The sequence below is a fragment of the Galeopterus variegatus genome, unplaced genomic scaffold, assembly GCF_000696425.1.
Source record: "Galeopterus variegatus unplaced genomic scaffold, G_variegatus-3.0.2 Scaffold2592, whole genome shotgun sequence".
Taxonomy (NCBI): Eukaryota; Metazoa; Chordata; class Mammalia; order Dermoptera; family Cynocephalidae; genus Galeopterus; species Galeopterus variegatus.
The window spans coordinates 172,019-183,407 of NW_007728703.1; the positions used below are offsets into that span (position 1 = coordinate 172,019).

The 11,389-nt window shown below is 38.4% G+C and overlaps 1 protein-coding gene across 1 annotated transcript in view; it reads left to right on the forward strand.

The window, feature by feature from the left end:
* The first annotated feature begins 9,830 nt into the window (after window positions 1-9,830).
* SLCO1C1 (solute carrier organic anion transporter family, member 1C1) overlaps window positions 9,831-11,389 on the forward strand; it is a 58,889-nt gene continuing 57,330 nt past the window's right edge. The window contains exon 1 of the mRNA XM_008582366.1: window positions 9,831-9,968. The gene's annotated coding sequence lies outside the window, so the exon portion shown is untranslated. The remainder of the gene's footprint in view (window positions 9,969-11,389) is intronic.

The following is an 11,389-nucleotide window of genomic DNA, read 5'->3' on the forward strand; positions in this document are numbered from 1 at the left end:
AGACCCCATATTATATCAGACATTTCATTTGAGCTATTTATAAGCATAATCCAGTATTATAGTGTTGCTATGTTTAAATAATAATCCTAAAATATCTATATATTACCTGTTAGCGGTTTGACTTTTAATATACATTTTCCATTAGTTTAAAAAATCACGATTTTTTTAATAATCTGTGTAAAATATTTGCATGGGATTTTTAGCATATTATGTTTACTTAACTGGTGGGTTTTTTCCCCACATTTACAAGTGACAGTTTATGTCTTAATATATTCCCACAGAAGAATGCATACCATTTTTGTTCCAACAAGGACAATTTGTTAGTTAACAAGCACTGGAAATAAACATTCCAGAACCCACCCCCTTCCTGATATTTATTCCTAAAGATTTTATCATGCAAATCACAAAATCAAAATTGGTGCTTTTATAAATATTCTGGAGCTATCAATGCAAAATAATGAACACTAGATTCTCCTTGGCTTTCTATAAGGATATTAGGATATGCACTGAAAAAACTTTAATCTGAATCCAGAGCATTTTTGGTTTGGGTTGGTTTGGTTAATTTGATTTGGTTTTTAGTGTTAAAATGTGTTCTGATTCCGATAGAGCAGTTGTTCTGATTAGTCATTACCACTTTCTGACAAAAAACTGTCACTGGAAAGTTCAAATTAGCATGTCCCAAATATTTGGCCTTGTAGGATATTTATAAACTAAAGAATATTGGATTAACTTAATTTAGTGTTCCTCAAAGGCAATATTTTCAAGTAACTGCCAACCAAAGTGATACTGTAGGGCATGTCATTTGTATATGACAATTTTTAACAATGTAACTACCCCTCTCAGCAAACCTGAGTATGTTTATTAATTAACAACTTTGCCAAATTTATCAACTTTTAGAAACACAAGAGTGAAACTTTGGAACCCAAATGACCATTTTGCAATTGAAATAAATCTTATCTTTCACCTGTATCTTGCACTTAATATATGTAGCAATACTTAGTGTCATCCAATGACAAGTATTTGTTAAATGACTTAGTTAGTAGCTGGTAAATGTTTGTAAAAGGTAGAATCTGTACAGAAAAATATCAGATAAATTGTATTTATTTTTATTATTTTTTTAGCTTAGACACTATATTGATGCTCCCTTTTTGCCAGAATTACTGGAAGTGCCTCTTGGTTTTATACATATATTAATATTACAGTAAATATAAACTCAAAATAAAATTGTGTCATAGATGATAAATGTGGATGTTATAATGTGAGATAATGTATGATATAAAAATAGTTCTGTGGTATCGTGTTTGATGTGGTCATTTGTGCAACCCGAGTCCTCCAGTCTTCTGAAGATATCCTTTCCTCTCATGTTCAAATACAATGGCTTGGTGCCCAACCTCCTCTGTGGTAAGAAATCCATTGACCTTCCTACAATTTCCAAGGACCAGTGGGGAGCTTATATTCCCATGTTCACATCTCCTTCTAGCCACATTAGTGATCATCGAACTTTCCACAAGTAAGTTGTGCCTTTCTCTAACCAAAACCAAGATAGTCAAATTTCTGGCATTCAGCTTCTGATTCCTATAAAACAGACAGTTGTGATTTCTACCCAAAGTTCCCAAGGAATTAATTCACCATGTTCACATCTCCTTCTAGCCACATTAGTGATCATCGAACTTTCCACAAGTAAGTTGTGTCCTTTCTCTAACCAAAACCAAGATAGTCAAATTTCTGGCCTTCAGCTTCTGATTCCTATAAAACAGACAGTTGTGATTTCTACCCAAAGTTCCCAAGGAATTAATTCCTCAGTCTACACATTGATTTCCCCATTACCTATGAGATAAAATCCCAACTCCTAAGCCTGGTATTTTCAAAGCTCCTTTCACTCTGGCCCTTAACTACCCACCCCTCTCCAAAAGAAACCTCCCATTGGTAATTTATATTTCTTTGTCTCAGGCGAATATATCCATGGAGTATTTACACACTCTGTGCCTTCACTTCTTTCCTCTCCCTCTGTGTATTTGCACGCACATACACGAATATTCTTCCAACTGTACATCACAGTGCAGGGCAAGGTTGACTATGTCTTCTGAGTTGTGAAATTTCTCTCTCTCCCAGGGCTTTCTTCTTATGGTGAAGCTGTGGACCTCAGTGGAAGGAAAACAATAGCTGAGCAGTCCAGTTTGGAACTTCCTTTCCCTTCAATTAAGTGCTCTCAAAACTGGTCTTAAGATAGGACAAGTAAAATACATGGTATTATGGGTGACATCTAATGGAGCCTGAGATCCAGACCAAATTAAAGGGATGACTACAGCTGTTACCTGAAGTAGAAAGCCTCAGAGATTGGATTAATATGTGCCTGGTCATGCTAATCCACACTTGGTCCAGCTCTGCAGATCACCCCTATGCCTGCTGAACCACACAGGGTGGAGCTTGGGATATGGGAATGACACCCTGACCAATGACAAGAAAAATAAATAAAATAAGTTTTTAAATAATTAGAAAACCCTCTGCTTGTTAGGATAGATTTAATCAACAGTCTTGTTTATTTTGGTCCGTGGAGCTACTTCATGTCCTGAACATTCTCTCTGACATCATCACTGGCTGAAGGAAGGAGCCCCAGGCCCAACTCTACTAACATCTGCCAGATGTGGAGTATGGATGAGCTGTCCATGCTGTCTGGAATCTTCTGGGCAGTGGGATGGGTGTGGGAGGGTTTGCCTCATGCTTGTAGTTAGCTCTCAGGGGGGTGGAACAACTCCTTGCTGTACTGGCTCAATGAGACTGGCTTATCCCCGCCAGATACCAAAGGCAAATTCTTTAAGGCCTGGTCTGTGGTCTTCAGGGACTTTGAAATACATAAAGATGATATATTAGTCTTCTATTTCTGCTGTAATAAATTACCACAAACTTGTTGACTTAAAGTAATGCAGATTTATTAGCTCACAGCTCTGTAGGACAGAAGTCCAGATGAGCTTGGCTGGCTTCTCTGCTTTGGGTGTCTCACAAGACTGAAACCAAGGTGTTTGCCAGACTAGGCTTTTTTCCGAAGGCTCCAGGGTAGAATTCCCTTCCAACCTCATTCAGGTTGTTGACAGAAACAGTTCCCTGTGGTTCTAAGGTTGAGGTCCCCATTCGCCTCTGGCTGTTGCTGGGAACCCCTCTCAGCCACTCGGATTCCTCCTGGCATTGCTGCTTTATCATCCCATTTCCAAACCAGCAATGGCATGTGATTCCTTCTCAACTTTCAGACTTCCTAATTTCTCCTTCTGATGCATCTCTTCTGACTTCTGAAGAAAGCTCCCTGCTTTTGAGGGCTCATGTGATTATATTATGGGGCCCAAATAATCCAGAATAATCTTCCTATTTTAAGGTCTGTAATATTAATTTCATAAGAAAAGCCACCGTGCCATGTAACTTAACATACTTATACTTCCTGAGGATTAAGTTGTAAATATCTTTGGGAGCTATAATTCTGTCTTCACAAAACTGGAAAATGATCAGGAACACAATGAAGATAATCAAAGCATATGGGCAACACAATTGCTCTTGTAATGGAAGCTTATGCCCGTAATAAAATTGGTGGTTCAATTGCAAAAGCCAGCAATGACAATGGGGAAAACAGGAAAGATCCAGTCTAAAGAATGTTGGAGCGACCAATTGAAGATTGAATTAGAATGACAGCAGCAGCCCTCGTTAGGTTGGGGTACAGTACAATATAATGCAATTTCAACCAACTATTTTGCTTCGTATCTCTGAAACTTTTGATTCTGCTTCTTTGGCAGTTTCCNGTACTATCAGTTTTACATTTATTGAAGTTGTTACTTAGAATTACCCAAAGTGACCATGTGACTTTTACAGTGTTATTGTGAATTCATGAATTTTAATATTTTATATGTTTCAACCATTGCAGTTAATCATATTGATGCTCAAATTTTCCTGTTTTTGACTAACAGGAACATGTTCAGTTTGGCTTCCAAATTCTATTGGCACAATCTAACCTTCAAGGCCTCCTAGCTTTTTTTTTATGACAAGATATTCCAGGACCTCTTATTTCCCCAGACTTGGTGTCAGCCACATAACAAGGAGCATGGTTCCTTTATTTATCATATTTATAGACCCAAATTCAGTGCTAGTTGCACTCATTGCTACTTAGTTGGTCATTGTCTCTAGAGTTTGTTAGTGGAGAGAGCTAGGAGTCCTTGTACATGATCATATATGTGTATGTTCATATGTGTGTGTGTGTGTGTGTGTCTATGTGTGTGTGTCAGAGTACAAAACTCAATTCAAATTTGGGACTAAAAATTTTTTCGTAACTTCATTAATCTTATAATATAGATGATTTTAAAGCCATGAAACCAGATTAGGTAATTAAGGGAGTAAGTGTAGATAGAGCAAAGAAGATCCTAAGAATTGAATTGTGGGGTACTCCAGCAATGAAGGATAAAAGCAAATGACCAAGCAGGCAAGACAGCAATGCCTGAGGTCCGAGGCAGGAGCCAAGGGCAGCCACCCCCCCAACACACACCCAGAAGCTGACAAGAGAGCACACTGAAAACACCACTTTTGCACAGGTGGCCCACCACAACCACTGCCACAGCCACAGCTGCCAGAAAAGTAGCTCAATGCCACAGCAGTAGCCACAGCCACTGTGCAGGTGGCCCTCCAGACATTCAACTACATTGACCCAAGGAGAGTCACCAGCAAAGACCAGAAAAAGAAGAGAAAGTTTCTCCTCAAAGCCCACTCCTGAATAATAGAAGTAATTGCTCTACCAGATGACCAGACATTGACATAGAGATACTAGAAATATGAAAACCCAAGAAAATATGACACCACCCAAAGAATACAATAATTCTCAAATACCAGATCCTATAGAGAAGGAAATCCTTGAAATGACTGAAAAGGAATTCTGGGCAACAATTTTGAGGAAACTCACTGAGATACTGGAAGGCTCAGTTAGACAACATAATGAGAGAAGAAAAAAATCCAGGATATGAAGGAGGAAATTTACAAAGAGATTAATACCTTAAAAAAGAAGGTAGCAGGGGCCGGCCCGGTGGCGCACTGCTACAGTGCGCCGCTTGGGAAGTGCGGCCGCACTCCCGCCGAGGGTTCGGATCCCACATACAGACCGGCCGCTCACTGGCTGAGCGAGGTGCGGGAGCAACACCGAGGGTTGCGATCCCGTTGCTGGTCCCGGTCCGGTACAGGCGCGACACTGAGGGTTTCGATCCGTTGCCGGTCATGAAAAAAAAAAAAAAGAAGGTAGCAGAACTCAGGGAACTGATTCACTCAACAAAATAAAAACATAACAAATAGCTTAAGCAGCAGGCTAGAACAAGCAGAAGAAAGAATTTCTTATCTTAAAGGTAATCTTTTTGAAATAACCCATGTAGGCAAAAAAAAAAAAAAAAGGAAGAAAATCTAAGAGAGCTAGCAGACAATCTTAAGTACACAAACATTCAAATCATGGGTGCTCCAGAAGGGGAGGAGAAAGGAAAAGGCATAGAAAACCTATTCAATGAAACAATAACAGGAAACTTCCGAGGTATAGGGAGAGACATGGACCTTCAGATCCAGGAGTCTCAAAGATCCCTAAACAGATTCAACCCAAAAAGATCCTCTCCAAGACACATTATAGTCAAACTGGCAAAGCTCAAAGACAGAGAATCTTAAAAGAAGCAAGAGAAATGCGTCAAGCCTATAAGGGAGCCCCTGTCAGACTAACACAGACTTCTCAACAGAAACTCTATAGGCCAGAAGAAAATGGGATGATATATTCAAAATACTAAAAGAAAAAACTGCCAGCCAAGAAAACAAACCCAGCAAGGCTATCCTTCAGAAATGATGAAAAATAGTGTATTTTCCAGACAAACAAAAGCTGTGGGAGTTCACCACCACACGATCAGCCCTACAAGAAATCCTGAAGGGAGTCCTACATCTGTAATCTGAAAAATGATAATCACTACTATGAATACACAAGAAAGAACAAAACCCTCTGGTAGAACAAAAATGCATATGAGAAAGAGAAAGAAACTACATCTTACCACCAGCAAAAACCTTAATGACAATGTAATAATGCCCCTGCTTTATTTCTGATTTTAGTAACTTTGGTCTTTTTTTTATTTTTTTGGTCAGTGTAGATGAAGGTTTGCAAATTATGTTGCTCTTTTTAAAGAACCAACTTTTGGTTTTGTTGATTTTCTCTATTGTTTTTTTAATTCCCTATTTTACATGTTTCTGTTGTAATCTTTATTTCCTATTTATATTTGCTGTTGTTTTAGTTTGCTCTTTTTCTATTTTCATAAGGTAGAAGTTTATATTATTGATTTGACATAATTCTTATTTTTTTTTCCTTTTTGTCTTTTTTCGTGACCGGTAACGGGATCGCAGCCCTCAGTGTCGCGCCCATACCACGACCGGCAATGGGATCGCAACCCTCGGTGTCGCGCCCGCACCGCGCTCAACCAGTGAGCGGACCGGTCTCTATATGGGATCCGAACCCTCGGCAGGAGCGCCGCCGCGCTCCCAAGCGCCGCACTCTACCGAGTGCACCACCAGGCCGGCCCATAATTCTTATTTTTAATATAGGCATTTACAAGTATAAATTTTCCTCTAAGCACTGCATGAAGCCTGCCTCCTATAAATTTTGATATGTTGTGCTTTGATTTTTATCTTAAAGTACTCTCTAATTTCCCTGTGATTTTTCTTTTTACCCATTGTTTATTTAAAAGAGTATCATTTAATTTCCACACATTTGTGAATTTTCTAAATTTTCTTCTGTTACTGTGGTCAGAGAACATATTTTCTATTATTTTCTATGATCTTAATATTTTTTAATGTATTGTTTTGTGGCCAAAAATTAAAATAAAAATAAATAGTAATGATAATAAAGCAGATGATAGAGGGAGTGTGGTATTCTGAAAACCAAGTGAAGAAAATACATCAAAGAAAGAGTACAATCAATGGTATGCAATTCTACTAATAGATCAATTAAAATGAAATCTGCAAATTGAACACTGGATTTATTAATGTGAATGTCTTTAATGTTATTGATGAAAATAGTTGTGATGGAGTGAGGGAGGCAAAAACTGATTAAAGTTGGTAGAAAAAGAATTGAAGGAGAGGAATTTTAGATAAGGTGTTCTTAGCAGCATAGACTATTCAATCATAGGAGCTTGTTAAAGCTTGTTCTTAGCAGCACAGACTATTCAATCATAGGAGCAGGAAGGAAGACAGATAGTACGAACACACGTGTAGGTAGGAAGTAGATGTGGTAATGGCCAACTGTGATATTTCTCCTGATTTTTTTCTGTTTCATCAGTGAATTTGCTAAACAAGGAATTCAGCTAATAATAAGGGTGGGAAAGAAATGTTGCAGGTTTGAGAAGACATTCAGGAGAGAGGGAAAGTGATTGGGTCATTAAAAGGTACTAGCTCTAACAATGCTTCTATGGCCCAGTGAGGTTAGTGGTTATAAATAAAAAATGAGCTCCGAGGGCATGTTAGTGAGTTGTTCTCCAACCATTTAAAACAGTGTGGATGCAAACACTAAGTAGATAGAAAGTTGGATTCAACCCAGGTGAGGTTTGCCAAGGAAGAAAAACAAATTGAAAGAGGAACAAGGGAATTGAAAATGCATAGAAGAGACTCATTTTAAATACAGTTTTAATGTCAGGTAAGCAAGGAAATGAGGATGTGAGTGTTATAGGTTGGATTGTGTCCCCAAAAAGATGTGTTGAAATCCTAACCCCCTGTACCTGTGAATGCGACCTTTTTTGGAAATAGGGTCTTTCAGATGTAATCAAGTTAAGAAGAGGTCATTAGGAAGGATGGGCTCTAAACCAATATGTCGAGTGTTTTTGTTTTTTTTTCAAAAACAGAAGACAAAGTGATGCATCTGTAAGCCAAGGAGTGCCAGAAATTGTGAGCAAATGCCAGAAGTAGAAGAGATGAGGAGGTACTCTCTCCTACAGGTTTCAGAGGGAGCGTGTCTCTGCTGACACCTTGATTTTGGACTTCTAGCCTCCAAAAGTATGAGACAATAAGCTAGTTGTTTTAAGCCACCCAGCTTGTGGTACCTTGTTACTGCAGCCATAGGAAATTCATTCATTTATATATAGTCTCTGGTTAATTTCACACCACAATGGCAGAGTTGAGTGGTTGTGATAGAGATTAAACGACACTGGAAAACCTAAAATATTTATTATTTGACCCTTCCTAGAAAAAGTTTGTTAACCCCTGGTCTAGAGTATGAAAGTGGAAATAAGAGGCTGGGATAAGATACCATCCAATTCAAGGCTGGCTATACATAAGAAACTCTGACTGGTGTGTAAAATATTAGGTACATTCGAAATAGTAACATTAACTGTGGACTGTGGACATATGAAAAGGAATTGTGTTAGACAGTGAATGTGAGCAACTTGGCAAGAGATCAAATTACATTCTCGGGAGAATTGCATTTCTTCATGAAGGAAAGTAGGTCCTTTGTGCTTTTGGCTGGTAAATACTATCTCCTCTTTAATACGCCAATGGCCACCTGGCAGACACATTGAAAAGCTTAACACTTATTAAGAGGTTTGCTCACTTGATGGCAAAGGCTGGTTTAATTGCTAAAATAAAGTATTTGGTCTTTCAGAGTCTGGATACAGCATTGCTTCATTACAAGGTTTCATATAAACCCTATTTTCCATGCATCCTCTTCTTTTCTTTTGAAGTAAAATGTGCTTATAATAATATTGATTAACCACCCTGGTCATTATGTGAACTGAAATTATTCATGTAATGATGATACCTTTTACTTACTTAGTGCTTTGTTATTTGCAATGTGCTTTTGAATACATGATATAATTTAATCCTTCAAACAACCCGGTAAATCTGTTAAAATTCTACTTGACAAAGGATTAAGTTGAGACTTAGTAAAGTTAAGGGACCAGACCAAAGTTGCAACCATTTAAAAATAGAGTGAATCTTGAATAACTCCGGTAGTAAATTCATTTATTGGTAGAAACCAAATGCAAACTAATAATGCTCAAAATCCTCTAAAACTGTTCTCCAAAAAAGAATTTATTAGAATTGTAGAATTTCTCAGTGCAAGGATTTCTCTTTCCTTGGAATTAGGTAGAATAAACAATTGAATGCCAAAAATTCAATTTTTTTTCTTTTTTCTTTTTTTCTATTTTCAAGACTTAGAGAAATTATGGATGTGAACAACTCATCTTGTTTCTTTGAGAATTCATTTTCTCTGGAGAGAGCTCTGTGGAGCTGTGATCTTGACCTGATATGTGGTCCCTGCAGATTCTAGAATCCCAATGGGAAAGAAAACCATGCAGAGATTTAGCCCAAGAGCTTTTTTAAAACAAAAACAAAAACAAAAACAAACAAACAAGACACAAGGATCCCAGTGATGTCCCTAAGGAATGGCTGGCTTAAATACTTTTTGGAAGGAGGAGGGGTCTTTGTTACAAACTTCCGTCCCTCCTCTGGCTTCTGTTCCCTTACCGTCTGCCCCCTGCAGAGTTGTGTTTTCTGGGAATCAGCAAGTAAGATCACAAGTGGTCTTTTCTTTTTTCACTCTTTCCCATAAAGAAAGCTTTATCACGTGTGGCCTTAAAACTTGCAGCAAATTGCAAAGAAATGGCTCAAAGGCTTCAGCTCATTCTGTGCCCTGGGAGCTGAGATGCACGTCAGTGGCCTTGCCAGCGTGGCCAATTCTCTGCAGACTGCCAGAAAAAAGAGGCCAGGAGGAAAAAGGAAAGAGAAGAGATTGCCCAGGGGTGAAACTATGCCCTTCATCTTTTCTTTCCCCTAATCTGCTCTGTCTTTGTCCATCCAGGCTCTCCCCACTTGGCAAAACTGCTCAAAAGTGCTCTGGGATTGACCTCAGTTTCCTCTTTCAGTCTGTGGCGGGTGGTTAAGCCTCTTGCTGAGCACACTGAGAGGAACTTGCTGTCTTTGATCTTCACCTCCAGGTAAGACTTGGTTCTCTTCTTTCGTATTTTTTGACTATCAAATCAGATTCTCACAGGAGAGAAGTCAATAAACCCTTCATTTCTGCACTGCTTGTGTTTCATCCACAATGCTCCTCGATGAAGCTGATGGGTCCTTTGTTAGTTCGGTGGGAATAGAAGAGCAGACCCGGTTAAAGAAGTCAGATAAACTCAAATCTGGGTTCAGATTTTGACTTTGATGCTTATTAGTTGGGTAGCTTTGGACAAGTAACTTAACTGCTCTAAGCTCTATTATTTTTAAAATGGGAATTCTACAGCTAAACTTGTAGGGTTGTTTTAAGGATTAGAAAAAGTATGCACATCACCTGGCAGAAAAATAATACTTATTAAATTTGAATCTGATGCAAATAATTATTTCACAAATTATATATTTCTAAACAACACACACTCCTCCTTGGCAAGGACCATGAGGTTATTTTTTAAACCTTCTTGGCTCCTGCTGTCCAGAAGCCAAACTAGTACAGAGGTTTTCCTCATGCGATGTGGCTGGGAGTGGCTGCCTTTGTGACTTCCTCTGTGACATCCTTGAAGGGTGACTGGTGGATGGTGGCAGTCACTGTTTCACAGCACAGGGGTTGAGTGCCTCTGCATGATCCGACTCCAACTTCCTAAGCCACCTGCGCTCCAAATTTAAAGACTGGACGATCAATGTTCAAAACCATGTGAACAGAGAATTCAATTTTTTTTTCAAACTAAAATGAAGAAAAACTGCTTGGCTTGTTTTCCTTTGGCCTCCAGGAAAAGTTATACTCCAACACAAAGTGTTGGATGAAAACTTTGCCATATGTCTTTTCCTAGAAGAATCTATTCAAGTTACCAGAGAGAAATTAAGGATCTGCCAAATGCAAATCCTTCTAAATAACTGTGGGCCCTTGCTGTACTTCTGTGATTGCAAATGAAGAGAGAGAGACAGAGAAAGAGAGACAGACAGACAGACAGACAGAGAGAGCCTGCATGCTCCAAGGATTTTTCCATTCATGTCATTGAGCTGCATTCCCCCTCTTTTCCCAGGGAATGAACTATAGCCTCCTTAGAACATACTATACTTGGGATGATTTGCATATTAGCCATCAAGATGAGATTATGTTTTTAGTAAAACTATGCAGTGTCAATATTTTAGCTGAGTATTATTTTGCCCGAATATAGCTTCAACTGAGATGACTTTGTTATTGCTTCTGGATTCCAGTTTTTTGTGTCAACACCTCTAAATATAAGAAGACAATGTGTTTTAGCGTCTCAAGTTTTTAAATACTGTTTCCAGCATGATTTTTTTCTGTTTAGCTTTAGCATTCTAGAGGCTGTCCTTTGAATTTTTTAAAGATAGCTTTAGTGTAAATGGTGGTATATTTTATTAATAAACAATTTATTTGCTTTTTTTTTTT